Source organism: Lepus europaeus, chromosome 17 (assembly GCF_033115175.1).
Source record: "Lepus europaeus isolate LE1 chromosome 17, mLepTim1.pri, whole genome shotgun sequence".
NCBI classification, from domain to species: Eukaryota; Metazoa; Chordata; class Mammalia; order Lagomorpha; family Leporidae; genus Lepus; species Lepus europaeus.
Window position 1 is genome coordinate 19804022 of NC_084843.1, and position 22096 is coordinate 19826117.

Sequence of the window (22096 nt, forward strand, 5' to 3'; positions counted from 1 at the left end):
TTCTCTTGAGTCATATTTGAGGTCAAATATACTCTGACCTATCACTGCATGCTTACTCTACAAATTCAATAAATTTTTTTCAGAGTGAATATCACAATGCAAGTAATGGAGAATACTTAATCTCTTTAAATTCCAACCTCACATCTGTTTTTCCAGTCAAAATTGAATTTTTAACTGAGCAAATTCTACTTCAACAAGAGGAAATGGAACAATCCTACAAAATTCATTATTAACAAATGAGTTGAGTCCTCAAAAAAATTTTTTTATCTAAAGGTTAATCTTGAAAATTAGTTTTTTTTTAAACCATGGACTACATTTCTATGACCCATTTCCAATGTGATTACTGTGAAAAGTAGTAGTGAGGGAGGGCTAGAAGGACATCAAAACATGAAAAAAGGTCCTTATTTTAAAAATTGGAGGAAAGGATACAAAAAATACTAAAGGACATAGGCCATCAGTAAGTTTGTGTGTGTGTGTGTGTGTGTGTGATGTGTGAATCTTTTTTTTTTTTTTTTTTTTTTTTTAAAGATTCTATTTATTTACTTGAAAAGCAGAGTTACAGAGAAGTAGAGGCAGAGAGAGAGGTCTTCCACCTGCTGGTTCATTCCCCAGATGGCTGCAACTGCTGTAGCTGCACTAATAGAAAGCCAGGAGCCAGGAGCTTCTCCTGGGTCTTCCACATGGGCACAGGGGCCCAAGGACTTGGGTGATCTTCTACTGCTTTCTAGCAGACATCAGGATCAGAAGTGCAGCAGCAGGGACTTGAACCAGCACCTATATGGGATACCAGCACTGCAGGAGGTGGTTTTTACTCACCACACCAAAGCGCTAGCCCCCATCAGTAAATAAGGGTTCTTTTTCATTCTGGTATATTATTTCACATATTTGAGCTACAAACATTTGGCTTTTATGGCTTTAATTTACAAAATAAGCTGTAGAAGTCAAATCAAAAGCTGTAGGTAACTCAACATATTGTTACTGGGAAGAAGTCTGATTTGAGAAGAGGTTCTGCCTTCAGATTTTGCCTGGTAAGGTGGATTTCAAGACTATTACAGTTTCATCTGCATTCTTTATAAAAAGTCTAATATTAAGCCATATTGAGTACAGGATATGGTACTTGAAAATTGCCATCAAAGATACTTTTTGGTCATGACCTGCCACTTAGAAATCTAATAATGCTTTTAAATAGAAGTCCACAGAAACAAATGTTTCTGTACCTTAGAAATCTGTTTCACAAACTGATTTTTTTCAAACACCATCTTTTTCAAATGAATCATCCTTTAAAGTTCAGTATTACATAATATAAAGATGGTCCTAACTTAAAAAAAAAAAAAAAAGATGGTCCTAACTTAAAAAATAATTCAACATGACTTTTTTATTTTATGATGGTGCAAAAATGATATACATTTAGTAGAAACTGTCCTTTTAATGTTGAATTTGGATATTTTTCCTAATATAGTGATATGCAGTACAATATTCTTTAGTGATGTTAGGCAGTGGTAGTATCACTACTCCCAGCTGGCTATATAAACTACGAGGGGGAAACAATGAATACGCTATAGTATACTGTGGTGCTAAGCTGTGATGCTCAGTAGGTTAGGTGTATTAAATTCATTTTCAAGTTAGTATGAGTTTACTAGCAAGTAATTTCGTTGGAAGTTGAGGGGCATTTGTAGTGAGTTGGATTGAATAGTGTCTCTCCAAAAAATTTCATGTATCCATAATTTATGACCTGATTTATTTATTTATTTGAAAGACAGAGTTACACAGAGAGGCAGAGATAGAGAGAAAGGTCTTTCATCTGGTGATTCACTCCCCATATGGCTAATCACGTCCAGAGCTGGGTTGATCCGAAGCCAGGAGCTTCTTCTGGGTCCCCCAAGTGGGTACAGGGGCCCAGTACTTGGGCCATCCTCTGCTGCTTTCCCAGGCACATTAGCAGGGAGCTGGATGGGAAATGGGAAATGGGGCAGCTGGGACTTGAACCAGCGCCCATATGGGATGCCAGTGCCACAGGCTGGGGCATTAACAATGCTGAGCCACAGCGCCAGCCCCTGACCCTATTTAAAAATAGGTGATTTGCAGACCAAAATAAGATGAGGTCACACTGGATTAGAGTGGGCCCTAAATTCAATGACTGGTGTCTTTATAAGGAAAGATCTGGACAAAGAGGAGACTCACAGGAGAAAAGCCCATGTGATGATTGACGCAGAGATAGAGCCAACGCAACTGCAAGTCTAGGAACACTAAAGACTGCAGGCAACTACAAAAAACTAGGAAAGAAACACAGGGCAAATTTTCTCTCAGAGTCTTCAGAAGGAAATCAACCTTGTGATTACTCTGATTTTGGACTTCAGGTCTCTAGAACCATAGGAGAATAAATTTCTGTTATTTTCAGCCACCCAGTTGTGGTACTTTGTTATAGCAGCCCCATGAAACTATACTGTTTCAACGGAATTTCCATGCAAATAATAACCTACTTTAGGAAGCATTTTATCATCATTTTGTGTGGAGAGCCATCTTTGCAGAATTCTAGTCAGGTCTTTAGTCTAACAGAAATCATTAAAATACTAATCAGAACAAGTCATTTGATCTACATGAGGAAAAGGAACAAACCTGTTTTCCACAGTGGCATGACCTTTGCCAACTACAGTGTTAGACTAAGAATTAACGTTCTAAGGAAGGTTGAAGAAAATATGAATGTTTTCATCATGTCAGATTCTATGAAAGTTCACAATAAATGCCAACTGCAAATGAAAACTGGTAGGCTCTACTGTTTGCATCATAGCTGAAACAATGTTAAAGCAACTACAAAATATAAAATACCACAGTCTGATGCAATGTCTTTTCATTTAAGTAAGGGTAGATATAAAAGGCCACTTGCTTACATTGGTGGGTTTCTCACCATGTACATATAAATGCTGCATTTCTTGTCCTCTTCTCCATATAATGGACCCCTAAACCCATACCCGCAGGTCCAACATATCACACCAGGCTCTGGAGCCCCTCAGATTCTGAGAAACCCTAAAAACTTAGCAGCTCAGCATCAAGTCATTCTTGCTGCTGCTTCCACTCTGATGTTTGAATTTCACTTGAGCAACATTTTCGTCTACTTCTTCACAATTAAGTTGCTCATTTCTGACTTCCTCCAATCCAAAGGAGCCTAAATCCCTTTGTTGTTTCTCTATCAATAACTCCAAACACTTTCACAATTAAATGTCTATGCCTGAACCCTATTTCTCAGGTCTCAGTCTTAGAAGTTTCTATCCATAGCCACTATTTCCTGAGGTTATCTGATAGCTCAAATGTGGGCTAAAGGAAAAAAAAAAGGTGGGCTTCAGCTTATGGAAGTACATCTCTGATGATATGCACATATCCCTGGTATTGAGTCTCCATCTACACTTCAATCAGTTAATACCCTTTGCTAAACAGGTCCTGTCCCTAAACTCTACCTATATGCCAGGGTTTGACATCTATTGTTGAATTTCCCTCATACAGATTGGTCACATACCTGGGCTCTTTCCTATCACCTGGTCCTGGGAATCAGCCCTCCTCTCAACAATTTACTTAGATTCTAAATGTTTGTCAGCTTGTCTAGCCATTCCAAATCCATTGCAGACACCATCCTTAATATTCTAGCTTGTATTGTCTCATTAACTACATGAAAGCACATTTTTATGTAGACAGGAGGAAATCACCAGTGAAGCATCCAAAATTTCTTGAGCACTTGTTACTGTCTAACAGTGTTTTAAGAATGTAGCATGTTTTAAATCATTTAACCCCCACACTCCTGCATGGGGTGGGTGCTACTATCTCCATTCTATAGATGAGGAAAGAAGCACAGAGAAATAACTTGTCTAAGGTCACACAAAAATTGTGTGGACCTGAGCTACAAATTCAAGTAGACAAGGCTCCAGAAATGCACTCTTTAACTAAGCACTATATTATACATCTAGACTCCTCACCCTGATGATTATTTCTGATTTTGAGTCCTTTCAAACATAAACCTGTTAAGATGTTTTGGTAACTCTTTCCAACCCCTCCCCCACCCTAGTTTCAAATAAACTTATCGCTGCTAATGTGAACTTTTTGGCAAAACACAAATTTTCTCTGGCTAGATTTTCTTAACATGAAGTTTACCTGAACACAAAAGCATAAAGCCTAAGTTCTAGCACTTACGAATTTCATTATCAAATCAGTGGTAATAGTAAGTCCCCTGGTTATCCACTAAACTCAACCTTCCACTAAGTGTAACAGAAAGTACAATTTTAATTGTGCTTCAGAAAGAGGAAGAGCCTCTCTAGATCCTCAAAAGTAGATTATATGTGCCCATTTATTTCTTCTAGAACTTTACTGGACATTAGTTGCCATACAAGCTGCAGATTAATTCAAACAGGTCCAGGTTATGTCCTGATAAAGAAAATAGTTTATAGCCTTGAAAAGTAGAACCTAGTTCACATGAATAAAAAGTTAGAAAATGTATGCATAAATTTTGATATTGTATAGTATCTGATTAATTCATATAAGAGAACAGAGATTGAGAGAATCTGTGAAATGAAGATACAGTGAGGAGACTGTAGACAATAAATAGGGAGACAATAGACAACAACCCAAATCTCCAATTCTTGGCTGAAAATTAAACTCTTAATAAAAAGTGAGGGGGCCAGCATCCCATATGGGCGCTGGTTCTAGTCCTGGTTGCTCCTCTTCCAGTCCAGCTCTCTCCTGTGGCCAGGGAAGGCAGTGCAGGATGGCCCAAGTATTTGGGCTCCTGCACCCGCATGGGAGGCCAAGAAGAGGCACCTGGCTCCTGGCTTCGGATTGGCGTAGTTCTGGCCGTTGCGGTCATTTGGGGAGTGAACCAACTGAAGGAAGACCTTTCTCTCTGTGTCTCTCTCTCACTGTCTGTAACTCTACCTGTCAAATAAATAAATAAATAAATCTTTTAAAAAAATAGTAAAAAGTGAGAAAATCTGAAAGACCTAAAATGTCTAATGGCAAATTCAGGGAAAAAGAAAAAGCATTAGGAACAGGCATTTAGCTTAATGGTTAAGATATCCACATGCCTCATTGGAGTGGCTAGGTTCAATACCAGGCTGACCAGCTTCCTGCTACTGCAGACCCTGAGAATCAGTGATGATGCTCAAGTAATTGGATTCCTTTCATCCATGTGGAAGACCTGGATTGCAATCTCTTTTCCTGGCCCTGCCCTAGCCAGGCTGCTGCAGACATCTGGGGAATCAACCAGCAGATGGGAGTTCTCTGTCTCTCCCAAATAAATGAATAAAAAGAGAGGCAAATTAATCATTTAATTTATGGAAGAAGATTTATCAAAAACAGAAATGCAAATTTTAAAAGGATAAAAAATAACTTTCATTTCTTTGTAAGAATAATAGAGAAAATATTAACTTATGAATTCAAATACCAATCCTTCCTGTTTTTTCCTAATCAGAACCAACAGGGGAATAGCACACTTAGAATTTAAAGGTATTAGAGTTAAAAGGATGTATTATTAAATCTTATCCTATTCTCTCTCATTTTTTCCATATGAAGAAACACAAGTCCTACAAGAAAATGTGACTTGCCCAAGTCTCTCAATTTACCTTATTTGGTACCTTTCACATTAGATTAGAATATAATATATAGACTACAGACTATAAGATCTGTTGAAGTACAAAAAGATCTAAAATATGAACTGCAGTAACAAAACTCCTGTAACAACAGATTTTAGAAGCCTAACTTCTTTGGAAAAAAAAATGTGTCAAGTTCTAATTTTTTTAAAGATATGTAAAAAGAGTGTAGTAAAAAAAAAAAGATTTATTTTATTTATTGGGAAGGCAGAGTTAGAGAGAGAGACAGCGAAACAAAGAGAGATCTTCCAACTACTGGTTTATTCCCCAAATGGCTACAATGGCCAGGGCAGTGCCAGACCAAAGGCCAGGATCTTTTTTTGGTCTTCCACGTGGGTGTAGGGGCCCAAGGACTTGGGTCATCCTCTGCTGCTTTCCAGGCACAATAGCAGGGAGCCGGATAAGAAGTGGAGCAGCCAGGAGTCGAACAGGTGCCCATATGGGATGTCTGCGCTGCACGGTGGCAGCTTTACCCATGACACCACAATGCCAGCTCCCCAATTTCTTGATTTTAAGAGGTTTTTAAGTACATGTTCAGTTAACAACACAGAAAACAGATTTTTTTGAGGGGGTTGTAAGAGTTTAAAGCAATGTATACTATTTTTTATAATGAAAATGCCTTTCTTTGACGCTTTCATGGTAATTCACTAGAGTAAATTTTATGACTCAGCTTTTTGTGCCCACTCACACATGCCTAAAGGATCCACTTAAATTGCTTGCTATATTTTAAATTCAGGCTTGAAGTAGGATTTTTGTTTTTCTAAAGCTCACAAAGACTAGACTCACAGCTTAGTTCTATAGCGCCTATTTAGCTGGATTTAATGCCTCCACCAAGTACTTTATTGTCAAATAAAAAGCTATCTTCATAGAGTTTCGTAAGTTAAGTAGCTCTTCAGAGTTTGGTAAATATTTTGTGACTACTTTTGATCTCTATTGTCAGGGAAAGGTTCTACAGAGTTGTAAAGTGCTATAAAGTGTTATTTTAAACATCTAAAAAAGTAGTAGGAGTACTATAATTCTTGGGGTTCTTTGTTACAACTGAGAAGCACAAAACCACCTACCCTATTTCCACACATCATTTCCTTAGTCCCCTTCCTCTTCTTAAGATCTCAAGTCTCATGCTTAGAAATCAGCCTAGAGGCTTCTAAAACGAGGGCCCTGAAAAAAGGGTGAAAGGACTTAAAAACTACCTTCAAACAATTTAGAAGGAAACGACCATCCCAAACAAAAGCTGTCCCCTTGATGGTTGCTTTGTTCACCATATTTCATACACACAGGGACTATTTTCCCTCTGATCTCCACCCACCAAAATAGTAATCCACAACGGAGATCTTATCTGTAATTCAGCTCCTTCCATGATGACTTCCCCAACTTCCTCCTTCAGAATTAATCTCCTCCTCCCCTTTACGGCTCCTAAAGCACTTGTTATAGGCTGTATTGCTTTTAAATTAAATTTGAGTATGTCTGTCCCCTCTCAGCAACTGGGTCAACCTCTTTCTCCTTTACTATCTACTTATGGTTATTCAATAAGGGCTTATCAATTTAGTGAGGCTAAGAGGGCTACTGCCTCATAATGTCCCACTATCTTCTTAGGAAGAAAAAAAAACAGGTAAGAGATTTTAAAATAAATTTTGAAAACTGAGTTATATGCGGTTTGATCAGATTTGCCAGGTACCCAAGATGGTTAAGGATTAGTCATAAATACTGTGACTTGTATACTGTGACTTTTCTTAAGCTGACTGAATAAAAGTAACCACAAAAAAATGTGTGAAGGCATAAAAGGACCTATATAGGTCCTTAATGCTATGCTTTGTTTTCAGACCAGAGACAAAAAAATCCTACAAAAATTTTAGCTTCAAACAATAAAATTAAAACAAAACAGAACTACTACTGGCCCAATCGATCAGCAAACACTAATTCAGCTATTAGGCAAAGAGTAAATAAATATAGGGTGGGGTTGGCACTGTGGTGCAGCGGGTTAAAGCTCTAGTCTGCAGTGCCAGTATATATATCACATGGGTCCGGTTCGAGTCCCAGTTGCTACTCTTCCGATTTGGCTGTCTGCTATGACATGGGAAAACGTTAGGTGACGGCCCAAGTCAGTGGGTTCCTGCACCCGCGTGGCAGAACTGAAAGAAGCTCTGGCTCCTAGCTTCATATCGGCTCAGCTCTAGCCATTGCAGTTACTTGGGGAGTGAACGAACGGAATGGAAGACCTCTCTCTCTGGCTCCACCTCTCTCTGCAACTCTGTCTTTCAAATAAAATAATCCTTGGGAAAAAAAAGAAAGAAATATTGAGCACAGGTCTATTTTTAGTTATGGACTTTCCAGTTTAAGTATGGAGAGGACTAAAGAATGTTCATATAGAAATATAACTGATGATGGGACTGGCACTGTGGCATAGAGGGTGAAATTGCCACCTGTAGTGCTGGCATCCCATATGGGTGCCAGTTTGAGTCCCGGCTGCTCCACTTCCCATCCAGCTCTCTGCTGTGGCCTGGGAAAGCAGTAGAAGATGGCCCAGGTCCTTGGGCCCCTGCACCCATGTGGGAGACCCGGAAGAAGGTCCTGGCTCCTGGCTTTGGATCGGCGCAGCTCCCATTGCAGCCAGCTGGGGAGTGAACCAGGGGATGGAAGACCTCTCTGTCTCTCTGCCTCTACTTCTTTCTCTGCGTAACTCTGACTTTCAAGTAAATACATAAATCTTTTAAAAAAAACAAAGAAATATAACTGATGGTAAAAACCAGTTTATGACAACTGTCAAAATAAATAGATATAAGATATCCGATAGTTGTTGAGAATTACTGATAAAGAGAACTTCAGAGTAAGATGGTGAAGGAAGATTTACATGAAGAAGTAAGCTTTAGGGGCCGGCACTGTGTGCAGCGGGTTAACACCCTGACCTGAAGTGCCAGCATCCCATATGGGCACCGGTTCGAGACCCGGCTGCTCCACTTCCAATCCAGCTCTCTGCTATGGCCTGGGAAAGCAGTAGAAGATGGTCCAGGTCCTTGGGCCTCTGCACCCCCGTGGGAGACTGGGAAGTAGCTCCTAGCTCCTGGCTTCGGATTGGCACAGCTCCAGCCATTATGGCCCATTGTGGAGTGAACCAGCAGATGGAAGACCTCTCTCTCTCTTTAGGCCTCTCCTCTCTCTGTGTAACTCTGACTTCCAAATAAATAAATAAATCTTAAAAAAAAAGAAATAAACTTTAAAGTCCTTCATATGTAAAATGAGAAGGTTGACCAGATGATCTCTAGGCTCTCTTCTAGCTTACATTTTATTGTACTTTTATCACATAATTATTAACTGACCACCCATTTGAATGGAGCTTTCTTCTTCATTCTTCTATGAAAATAACAGCTTTTTAACAAGCTGTCTGTCCCAAATAAGCAGTTTCACCAAATATATATATATATATATATATATATACATACACACACATGTTTTTTTAAATTTATTCATTTATTTGAAAGGCAGAGAGAGAGAGAGAGAGACAGACATCTTCTGTCCCAAAGGTTCACTTCCCAAATGGCCGCAATAGCCAGATCAGGGCCAATCTGAAGCCAGTAGCTTCTTCCAGGTCTCCCATGTGCATACAGGGGCACAAGCACCTGGGCCATCATGCACTGCTTTCCCAGGTGCATTAGCAGAGAACTGGATTCGAAGTGTAGCAGCCGAAACTCAAACTGGTGCCCATATGGGATGAAGGCACTGCAGGCAGGGGCTTTACTTGCTACGCCATAGAACCAGCCCCACCAAACATCTTACACAAAATGCCTAAAACTAAACATGACATCTTGTAAGAGGGCTCAATATGTCATAGAACGTAAGTTTGAGGCTTTTATTACTTATTGCCAGTTCTATATTAAGGCTTCCAAAATTCAGAATTGGTTTTTTGAATTTATATTTTTCATACCCAAAAGATGTATTTGAAATCATTTACTTTATCTTTATCTCTCTCTATGGACAGGAAGTACATACAGTAAATCTGCAAAAGTTCATCATTAAGTTTTTAATGAAAGCATTTTTCCTTGTTCTTTTAAAAACTGTTATGACTTTTACGTCCAGCAGTTACTGAGGGGCAAATGTATTCTGAAGCTCAGCCAAAGCATTTTTTTTAGAGTAATTCTCAAAACAAAGCAAATATGACACTTGTTGTTCTAAAACCTTAATAGCCTATTGTTCACTGTGGTTGTCTCAACAAGATAATACATTGAAAATCAGCATTTCCTGATAGGAAGTGAATTCCCACTGTGTGTCACAGGACTCTAGCCAAATGCTGGGCTCCAAAGGAGAAATAGCAGCTCTTCTGAGAATGTATAACAGAGTAATGATGAGACTTTCTTCTCTAGTTTAAAATGACTTTGTGGTTTTGCTCAAACTGCAATCCACTTGACTGATTTTGCTATCATAAGACTGTTTTCCTAAAAATGGCTTTGAATATTTTAGACATCTACATCCTGTAGACAACAGTCTCCTGTATATTCTTAGCTATGGAGAATTTCCTTAGTTTTAAATACCACAATGGATAGGTAATTTCACAGAGAAGCTACTGGGATGTGTTATCAAGACTTGAGTATGACCACTTTCAAGTTTAGTTTCATACAATCAATTTGTCTAAAAGTCACATATGAAGTACAATAATCATAACAAGCTTTCTATCTCAGATATATTTTAGTAGGGAAAAATTGAGGCTTAATTAATTAGTCCAAGCACCACAGCATTAATTCATTTGGAATTCAATTAGGAAAAAAATTGTCACTAGCAGACTTATAAATAAAAAATGATAATTGGCAATGCCCTAAAAAGGCATTATGATCCTATTTTTTTCAACAAGGCATTATGATCCTCTTTTTTGTGTGTGTGTATGAAGATTTTTTTTTTTTTTATTTGAAAGAGTCACAGAGAGAGGGAGAGACAGAGGGAGGGAAGGAGGGAGGGAGAGAGAGGGAGAGAAGGAGAGACGGGGAGAGAGTCTTCCACCCGATGGTTCACTCCCCAATTGGCCACAATGGCCAGAGCTGAAACCAGGAACCAGAAGCTTCTTCCGGGTCTCCCATGCGGGTGCAGGGGCCCAAAGACTTGGGCCATCTTCTACTGCTTTCCCAGGCCATAGCAGAGAGCTGGATGGGAAGTAGAGCAGCCTGGTCTCGAACCGGTGCCCATATGGGATGCCGGCGCTTCAGTCAGGGTGTTAACCTGCTGCGCCACAGCGCCAGCCCCATGATCCTCTTTTTTTAAAGACTGAAAATACAGCTTGTTTTCACCTATTTTCATAGACTAAAAAAACTTTATCATCAGTGGATATCAGAAAACTCCAACAATGGGAGAACAAAAACAGCTGTTCTTTTAGTAGATTACTGTGAGACTGTCTCAGTCACCTGTGTTCTATGGACTCCTCCTTCTTAAGGCAGAGCTTTGCTCCCAGGAGAACATTATTACATTTTTGTTAAATGGACTCATATCTCAAACAACTTACAGTAAAATTAACATGAAATACAAGCAAAATAATTATCAAGCATTACTTGGATAATAAGTAATATCTCATATTTTTGAAAAGTATACTTATTTAAGGTATATCAAGCCTTCTGCCAAGAAGCTAGGGAAACTAGCACACATTTCCCTGACTTGAGGCCAAGAAAAATGTCTTTTTATCTTCCAGTTTTAATTACACAAATCAAACAGTAAAGTTCTTAAACCATTTTGTTTTTAGAACAGCTGACATTTGATTGAATTGGAACTAAACTTGTGAAATGGGCAATGCTAAACATTCTACCTGTGATACAGCAAAAATTCCTGCTTCTGTTACTTTATAACTTTGCTGTGTAACTTTATAACTTTGCTGGCAAAATAAGAGCATACAGTTCATCTCTAAGGCTGCTTCCTCAGCACCAAATCAGAAAACCTGAGTTACAGAAAGCAAGTAACATTAATTTCTACATTCAATGAAACAGGGAGATGCATTAGAGGGCTAGAATGTGAAAATAATTTAAACCAAAAGCCTTAAGTCAAGCCTTAGGATTAATCCTGAATGTCTGGACTCATTGAAAATTATAAGGATCCATTTTTAAAAACAAACATCATGTCACAATATTTCCATTTAAGTATTAAAGCTTTATAAAAGGGTCTGCTTTTACTTCTGTAATAGATTTTAATTTTTAAAATTGATTTTTTAGAAAAGGATGGTTTACACAAAAGAAGAATATTTTGCTTTTTTTTTACATTCTTAAACTTTCAAATAACTTACACCATATGGCAGGTCAAATAAATTACAGACCACACAATATATACAAATGATGTTTTTAATTTAACAGAAACTTCATATGATTTGGGTTAGACAGCTTATATCAATATTCCAACAAAAACACTATGTAAATATTAAAGTTGGAAAGGACATTAAAATTCATCTATTTCAAGCCCTCATTTTATAGACAGTAAAACTGAGGATGGAGATTAGGTAACCTGCCTACAATTCCATAACCTCTCACTCAAGATAGCAGACTTTGCAACCAACATTCTTTTAATCTTCTGCTGGTAAATATCTCTCTTACAGGGCAATTCTTATCCACTTTGAACTCTGGGAGTGGGGCCTATCCTTGATGCCCCAGTCAGATAAAGAGAACTGAGTCAAGCATTTCTTCATTCCCACACAGCATTATCATCCCTTTCCTATAAGTACTTGGGTTCTGGGTTCTATCATATAGTAGAAGTAGGAGAAAAGACTGATAGCTTAAGTACATTTGATGGAGGGGAGATGGGACTATCATAGATACCCATTAAAGAGGAATGATAAAGTTACAGTATTCCATCCATACATTGAAGTACTCATTAAAAAGAATGAGGTAGGGGGCCAGTGCTGTGGCGTAGGGGGTAAAGCCACTGCCTGAACCGCTGGCATCCCATATGGGCACCGGTTCGAGTCCTGGCTGCTCCACTTCCCATCCAGCTCTCTGCTATGGCCTGGGAAAGCAGCAGAGGATGGCCCAAGTCCTTGGGCCCCTGTACCCGTTTGGGAGACCAGGAAGAAGCACTTGGCTTCAGACTGGTGTAGCTCCAGCTGTTGCGGCCATCTGGGGAGTGAACCAGCGGATAGAAGACCTCTTTCTCTCTCTCTGCCTCTCCTTCTCTATGTAACTCTGACTTTCAAATAAATCTTAAAAAAACAAAAACAAAAACAAAAACAATGAGCTAGATACATAATGGAATAGGCAGCATAATTTATACATCTTTTTAAAAAAGATATCTAAAATACATACACACCTGAAGAGTCATAGAAATTTTCTGGAAAAATAAGAATCTCTCCTCTAGGGATTAAGGCTGCAGAAATCAAGATGAGAAAGACATTTGTCATATGTCCTTTTGTATTGTTTCATGTTTTTACCTCAAGCATTTTTAGCATTATATAATTAATATATATATATATTTTTTTTTTTTTTTTGACAGGCAGAGTGGATAGTGAGAGAGAGAGAGACAGAGAGAAAGGTCTTCCTTTTTGCCGTTGGTTCACCCTCCAATGGACGCTGCGGCCGGCGCATCTCGCTGATCTGAAGGCAGGAGCCAGGTGCTTCTCCTGGTCTCCCATGCGGGTGCAGGGCCCAAGCACTTGGGCCATCCTCCACTGCCTTCCCGGGCCATAGCAGCGAGCTGGCCTGGAAGAGGGGCAACCGGGATAGAATCCAGTGTGCCGGCGCCGCAAGGCAGAGGATTAGCCTGTTAAGCCACGGCGCCAGCCTATAATTAATATTTTTAAAAGTATGTTAAAGCACAGCAAGGAACTTCTACAGAGTCCTGGGAGACAACTCTCTGGGGAAGAAGATAAAGAAGGTTCTGTGGTATTTTTTTTTTTTCAATTTTTATGTATTTTATTTATTTGAAAGGCAGAGTTAGAGAGAGAGGGAGAGGGAAAGGGGGAGGGGGAAAGAGAGAGAGATCTTGCATCCAAGATTTGGGTTCGCTCCTCAAATGGCCACAATGGTCAGGGCTGGGCCAGGACAAAGCCAGGAGCCTATAACTCTATCCAGGTCTCCCACATGGATGGCAGGGGCCCAAGCGCTTGGACCATCCTCTGCTGCTTTTCCAGGCTCATTAGTAGACAGCTGGATCAGAAGTAGAACAGCCAGGACTTGAACCAGCGCTCATGTGGGATGCTCGCATCGTAGGCAGCAGTTTAACCCACTGCACCACAACACAGGCACAAAGCGTTTATCAATTTGACACTCTGGATATATTACATCTAATCCTCTAAAGAAGACTTCCCAACTCTTTCACATCATGACTATTACGCATAAATTAGATAAAATTTATATAGCATATGGGAGCAAACAATGCACTCCCTTTTCTCTACTTTATGTAATTATTACAAGAAAAAAGAGTATTGCTGGAAATACTACCTGTTCATATTTAATGCAAACTGGTTGGACTGCTTTGCTTTGGCACACATTTAAGCCCAAATCTGTTCTTTTCTAAGAGTTCAAGGGGACAGTAGAGATCATCTAGCTCAGTGGACTGAAACTAACATTTTTAAAAACAAAACAGAATAGAAAGTAGGGTATTTCCTGTGTTGTAAGAAAAATGTATTTCAGAGATTAAGTGGCATGTATGTAACCGCCCGGTGTTGCATGACATACTGAAACAAAGTTTGAAAGCCACTTACCCAATCCTAGATCTAACAATTGTACACTGAATATAGGCAATGTTTACCGAAGGTCTCAACAACAGCTGTGCCAAGAGGTTGGTCTAGTTTCAACATGAAAATTTATTTTCTTGGTGTGGAGATGATTTATGTGTCTAGCTCCACTACTCAGATAAAAACATTTCCAAAATTCCTGACACAAAGTTTAAAGTAAAGCTTTGGTAATCATGTCATTTTTAAGAATGAATGTGGGTTCTAATAGGGAACGTGAGCTGGGATTAGATTGTTGTGAGACAGGTTAGTTTTACCCTACTGCTGATGTGTTATTGCCATGGTAAACCTGCTCAGTATGAGAGGAAATGCAGGTTCAGACATTTGGTACATGTGCTTGGCTGAGGAGCCAATGCGGTAAAAATAAAAATTAAAAAAAAAAAAAAAAGAAGAATGAATGTAGGTTAATATTTCAACATTTTTTAGTCAATTCCAATACATTATCTTCAACATTTCTGGAACAGGGATGTGTTCTCACAAAGAAAATCAGGGTATTCTAGGCTGGAAAGATCTTAGAGGGCTAACAAAAATTCCCAATTTTATAGGTGAAGAAACTGATGTCTAAAGAAGGAAAACAGTCTTTGAATTCCCAAGTTAGTATGTTTCTATGATACCAGGGTTTTTACTTACTATTACACCCTTGTGAAGTTAGAACATACAGTTAAATACATTTATTACTGAGTTCCCAAGAGGAAGGTTAGGCAGGAGATGCTAGGAAGTCTATGTCCAAAAAGGATGAAACAACATCACATCTACAAGCTTGACAGAAATCTGCCATTTTCAACATTCAGCTTTGATTTTAAATGATGGAGATTACTCAACTTGCTTGCACCGAATGGCGGTGTCTAGCCTGAAACCGTATACAACGAACACACACCAGAGGAAGGCAACAGTCAGTACAAATATCACCAAGCCCAGCCTCTCTTCTACATGTCCACTTTGGCCAGTGCATAATTAAACACTTCAAAGGCATTTAAAACTCCATCACAAACAGAAACTCAGTATGTGACAGGGAAGGGAAAAAGAAAACAGGTCAGACAGATCCCATTTGCACAGAAAAAAATTGCTGAATATGGACCTCACTAACAATAATTCTCCTATAGTTCAACTTACTGTTCATGTCATAAACTCTAGAAAGAACACAGAAGTATAGCAATGACAAGGCATGGAACAGTACTTTGGGCTGCAGCCTGCCCCAACTCTTCTGACAAATACCCAACAGCAACAGGACAAAGCATCATTATGATAGAAATAAAAGGCTCTTTAGATGCTGCCTTTTTTTAATTCAATGAACCCACTCTTACACACAAAGTTCATGCCACGATGTCTCGAAATGCAGAATTACCAGATTAAGGAATTAATCAGTCCAATAATTTTAGTATAAAACACTACCTCAAATATTTTATATTAAATAATTCGCATATTTGGGAGACACTCATTATTTTACTTTGCTTAATAATTAATGTCATCCCTCAAACACTTAAAAACAGTAACTATTAAATAAATTACTTAAGAAAGAAAAATAAAGTAGGCAAGCAAACCAAAAGAAAAATTACTTGAGTGATAAAGCCACAGGATCCTCCTCCCCAAAATAAGAATACTACACATTACTATCAGCTGGCACAAAAATTAACCATCTATCTTATCTATGCTTCCCCTAAGCTGTAAGCCATCAGTCTTACAATAGACAATCCATTACTTACAAAAAAATGAAGCTGCTGTACATTTCTTAAGCTGGTTTTTGTGTGGCAATTCTGATGCAATGCTGCCCTAAAAATGAACTTTGTTTCAAACACTAAGATATCCACACTCTGTGCGGTTAGAGCAAGGGTGGAGCCCACTCTAGGGGAAACAACACACCCAGGCAGACTGCAGTGAGAGCAAACTGCACATTAATATTGCGGCAACAATTCTCAGGGCCTCAGCTTCAAAATTAATTGGTTAATCCTCCTTAAACCAAACAGGGGAAAGTTTATGTTTGCACATCAGCTTTCCTGCTTTTACGTGAACTATATGGACTCTTTTCTATGAAGAAAGCAAAGATAAAAGGTAAGATAAATCACTCAGTTCAACCAACAGAATGTTAGGAGGAAGTAGACTACTATAAAGGAAGTCCAACCTCGCTAACTTCTAAGTTTAGCAGTAGTAGCTTTTACATATCTCAAGGTGTCAGAAACACTGCTTATTCTCGATTACTTCAATCTGTTTTCAGGGGACCTGAACATGAAGACAAATTACTTACTTCCTGTACTCTTTAATGCTTTCCTACTAGAACACAATACTAGGGAAGAGTTGCCTTGAAAAATAGGAATGTGATTTTTGAACTTGCTTTGGTAAGATATTGAAATGTACACAGTAAAAGTGAAAATTTAAACAAAATTTTCTATGACATTTTTCCCAAGTACAATATTTCATAGGATATGAGTATACATAAATACTATCAAAAAACTTTAATAGCATCTAAAATAGTTTGTCAGTAATAAATACTATTAAACATCTGATTATTGTTCAAAGTGGTTTTAACTAATTTGTGTATATGCATAACCAGAAACAAGTTATTTCTCATTGGATTCTTATAATCATGAAATAAAAAATAAGTTTAAGTAAAATATCCAAGCATGTGAAGATCCAAAGTATATAACTGCTCACATAGAATTTAAAACAAACAATGGAAAAAGCTTTGAGAAAAAAACAGGAAAATATGTTTTATTAAGTACTGTTCTATAACAACATTTTTAAAAAGATTTACTTATTTATTTGAAAGTCAGAATTACAGAGAAAGAGGGAGAGACAGAGTGAGACATCATCCATCTACTAGTTCACTCCCCTAATGGCCGCAATGGCAAGGGCTGGGCCAGGCCAAAGCCAGGAGCTTCCATAGGGTCTCCTACATGGGTGCAGGGACCCAAGCACTTGGGCCCTATTTCACTGCTTTTCCAGGAATATTTTCAGGGAGCTGGATCGGAACAGGAATGCTCATGTGGGATGCTGACACTGTGGACGGCGGCTTAACCCACTGAGCCACAGAGCTGGTCCCCAGGAAAATATTTTTAATGATGCATATTGTCACACTAACCTTGCCAACTACTACTCCCTCATATTGAGACAATAAGTGAGTTCAAAGTATTGGATATTTCCATAGTCTGAGAGATGGCCCTGTATACCCACCCTCTTTCAGGATCTTTGGGAGGGGGTACTGATTAATCTAGCCTTTGCTGAATTATGAAGTTACTCTCGCCATATGATAAAGTAACCATTCCAAAACACCCTTTTCTTAGTCCAAGTGCCTGATTTGATTATTTTTCAGAATATATATATATATATATATATTCTCTCTCTATATATATATAGTTGCCTGTTGCCATCCTTTGCTCTTCCTCATCTCACTCTCAAACTGAACTACACAGAGATTCCAGTTGGATATTAGAAGAATCCCATCTCGATACATTTTGGATTTGCACTGCTGGAAATGTCTGTTTTCAAGTCAAACTTCACTTTCACAGCTGCAAAGGAAATGACAAGAGAACAAAAACAGAGCCAATATATATCAGCAATTAATTCCATCCACAACTGCCCAGCTGTTTGTGCATGGAAGAATCAGTCTGTTTCCTTTTGGGGCTTTCACCACTGAAAATTGATACTGCACATTCAGAGACACAAGCTGTTTGTAACATGTCAGGAATGTGCACAAGATCACACAGAGTTGAAGAGACAAAATGAAATCCAGATCCAGTTTTCTTGGGATTTGGCAGTATTATTTCATAGCTTAACACATACACACACATACACACACACTCACACACACACCCCCCCCAATCATGGAGAGAGCAAAATAAATGGGGGAAAAAAAACCCTCCCTTCTGAATATCACCCTTCTAAAAAAGAAGAAAATCTGCCAGTAACATCAGATTTAATATCAAGAATAGACACACTGATTTACTGGCATGGACAAGGTGTGACATTCTTAGGAATCCACACAACCCGAGTATGTTAAATCCAGCCAATAAGTGTTTTAAGATTTTTACAATACGTGTTTTACTACACAGCTGCTTCTCCGATGCATAATTTCTTTTAAAAAAATCTTTATAAATGCGAAAGGTGTTGGGAACCAATATGCTCACCACAGTTCAGCAGAAAATCAAGTTTTTCTTGGTTAGTCCAGACATTATTTGGCCCTCACATGCACCTACCTGTTTCAGGGATTAAAGTAAATTTACAGATCCAATCTCCTATGGTAACTTTCAAGCAATCAAATTTCTTCTTCCCTCTCCTCCTAAGTTTTGTGGATTTTAAATAAAACTATTTTCTACTGAGTATCAGAGGGTTTAATAACTATACTATGGGTTCACGCGCAACTTAAGAAGTGTTCCATTCCCTTCCTCCCTTTCTTCTAACTCCAATCTTATTTCAAATATTTGTTTCATTTAAATTTGGTAAAATGTCATATTATATTGTACTTTCAGTATGTTAAATGATCTGTATTTTTACTACATAAAATGATGTGATTATTCTTATAAAAGTTATAAAAGTTATTCTTATAAAAGTTATAAAAAAGGGATAGATGGTGTTTTTAGAGCAAAAAATTCAAAATATATTTCAGCTTTTTTTTTTGAAACAGGAAACTAGGTATCCCCATCACTGAATTCACTATCCTAAAAACCTTTCTCTTCCCCTTTTGCCCACCAATCAACACCAGCTGCACAAGAGATCATGCACTCCTAATGTCCAGCCATTATCTAACACAACATAGGCAGGACACTCACTCTAGGCTCCACAAAGGTCTGGTGCTTAGCCACTAAGAGAAGACAAGCTGTTTATTCGATGCAAGAGACAGACAGTCATTTCCATAAGCTTCTGAATGAAGATGCTCTCAAGTGCCAGAACACAAACCAACACAATGATTATCTCCAATTAAGTGCTATGAATCCTGAAAGCATGATCTGTTATAAAGAAATAACAAGGTACTTCAAATGTGGCAGATTAGAAACAAAGCATAAAACAAAACAACACCAAAAAGAGTGCTTTTTCCTTTCCAACACACATTATCTGGTCAAGGATATATCTGGGGTGGAAGGCAGAAGGAAGGATGAATTTGATTTTTCACTAATGGTGACATTAATTTCTAGAAATATGGTATAACTATTAGTAACTAAAATAGCCATAAGTATGAGCATAGCCTGGCAAGCTTTAGCTCTGTGGGGCATTCAGTCTAGCTTGAAATGTCTAAGGAAAGGAACTTCCCACACCTAAAAGGCTGGCTAGGAAAAAAAAGGGGGGGGTCTGCCTGAGCTGTTTATTTACTTTTTAAAGATTTATATACTTATTTGAAAGGCAGCGTTACAGAGCGGCAGAGCAGAGAGAGAGAGAGAGAGAGAGAGAGAGAGAGAGAGATCGATCTTCAATCTGCTGGTTCACTTCCCAAATGGCCACAACAGGCACAGATGTTCGAAACCAGGAGATCAGAACCTCTTCCAGGTCTCTGACATAGGTGCAGGGGCCCAAGGACTTGAGCCATCTTCCACTGCTTTCCCTTGCCATAGCAGAGAGCTGGATGGGAAGTGAGTTTCCAGGCTGGCATTGTGGCATAAGCAAGTTAAGCCTCTGCCTGTAATGCCCACATCCTATTATTGGCACCGGTTGGAGACTCAGCTGCTCCACTTCCAATCCAGCTCTCTGTTGATGCCCTTGGAAAGCAGCAGAAGATGGCCCAAGTGCTTGGCTTCCTGCATCTATGTGGGACAATGGCAAGAAGCTCTGGGCTCCTGGCTTTGGCTTGGCTCAGCCCTGGCTGTTGCGGCCATTAGGGGAGTGAACCAACAGATGGAAAATAACTCTCTCTCCCCTCCTCTCTCTGTAACTCTGCCTTTCAAATAAGTAAAAAATAAATCTTTTTTTAAAAGTGACTTTCCCCAATAGTTTATTATAAATAACATTTTTAATATTTATTATTTCAATCATACAGCAAACTGGATTTTTATAAGAACCATATAAACACCACCAGGTTCTACTGAAACATTGTATTATACTTGCTTTGTCACATATTTCTCCATCTATTCATTCATCTATTAATCTGCTTTCAGTGTCTTCTAAGGTAAATTATAATCAGCATACTTTAAACATGCATATTATTGGCTAGAATTTTTCTTTTGATACAAAATTTACATACAATGAGATAAACAACCTATGTGTACACTCCTATTAAGACTGAATATTATCTTTTTGGGGGCCAGCAGCACTGTGGTGTAGCAGGTAGAGCCACTGCCTGCAGTGCCGGCATCCCATATGGGCACCGGTTCGAGTCCTGGCTGCTCCACTTCCAATCCAGCTCTCTGCTGAGGCCTGGGAAAGCAGTAGAAGATGGCCCAAGTCCTTGGGGCCCTGCACCCACATGGGAGACCCGGAAGAAGCTCCTGGCTTCAGATCAGTGCAGCTCTGGCTGACTGCGGCCAACTGGGGAGTGAACCAGCGGATGGAAACTCTTTCTCTTTCTCTGCTTCTCCTTCTCTCCCTGTGTAACTCTTTCAAATAAATAAATAACTTTTTAAAAAAATATATCCTTTTTTTCTTTATTTGAAAGATGGAGTTACAGAGAGAGGTAGAGACAGAAGGAGAGAGATCTTCCATCTGCTGGTGCACTCCCCAAATGACCACAATGGCTAGAGCTGAGACGATCCGAAGCCAGGAGCCAGGAGTTTCTTCCAGGTCTCCCATTTGAGTGCATGGGCCCAAGCACTTGGGCCATCCTCCACTGCCTTCCTGGACCACAGCAGAGAGCTGGACTGGAAAAGGAGCAACCGGGACAGAATCTAGCGCCCCAACCGGGACTAGAACCCAGGGTGCTGGCGCTACAGGCAGAGGATTAGCCTAGTGAGTCGCAGCGCCGGCCTGAACACTATCTTTAACCCAAAAAGTTCCCTCATGCCTCTTCCCAGGCAATCCCAATCCCCCTTCCATAGGGTTAATCACGATTTATATTTAACACCTCCACATATTTATGCCTTTGCAATCTCTGCATTAGAATATGCTCCACCATTCTATTATCTTATACTTGGTCATATACAGAATGAAAACTGGCATACATGAACAGAACAGATGGGAGGAACCAAAGAAGAGATCACAACTAAAAGGAAGTATATACCCATCTACTTCAATTACCCAATTTCTCAGGTGAAGGAAACAAAACGTACAAAGTTTTGGGTGCCCATCTAACATCACCAGGCTGATCATTTATTGGTAGGGTGTAATCTAAGACTATTGAGCAGATGAGTGGAGCAAAAATTTTGGTGATAAGCTGGCTCAGAGGAAGAGATCTCCCAAGTACTGGCTGTGTATCTTAAACAAGTTTTTGGTTGTGAATTTTTAAAAACTCCTTTAAGTCAGTTTTCTCAATTGTAAAACAAGGAAAATCTTAACTCATAAAGCTATAGGGTTTAAGCAAAACTTTATGAAGTGTCTGGCATGTAGTAAGGTGATTAAATGAAGGAAACAGGAAGTAGAGGGGAAACAAGACAGTTCTAGAACTGGCACATTCACACAGCAGTTAAGACACTGCTTAGGACACTTGTATCCCATATTGACGTGCCTGGGTTTGAGTCCTGGCTCTATTTCCAGTTATAGCTTCCTGCTAATGCACACCCTGTGAGGTGGTGGTAATAGCTCAAGTACTCTGGGTCCCTGCCATCTATGTGGGAGACCTGGATTGACTTTCAGTCTCCTGGCTTTGCCTTGGACCAGCCTTGGCTGTTTTGGACATTTGGGGAGTGAGAAATGGATGAAGGAT

At 39.1% G+C, this 22096-nt stretch overlaps 1 protein-coding gene across 4 annotated transcripts in view; it reads right to left on the bottom strand.

Moving 5' to 3' along the window:
- The window catches only part of ADD3 (adducin 3), a 176868-nt gene that overhangs the window by 60104 nt on the left and 94668 nt on the right, over positions 1-22096 (bottom strand). The window contains exon 1 of one of the 4 annotated variants that reach the window (XM_062215333.1): positions 16020-16073. The exons of the other annotated variants lie outside the window; for them this stretch is intronic. The gene's annotated coding sequence lies outside the window, so the exon portion shown is untranslated. Of the gene's footprint in view, positions 1-16019; positions 16074-22096 lie in introns of those variants that run through there. 4 annotated transcript variants of the gene reach the window in all.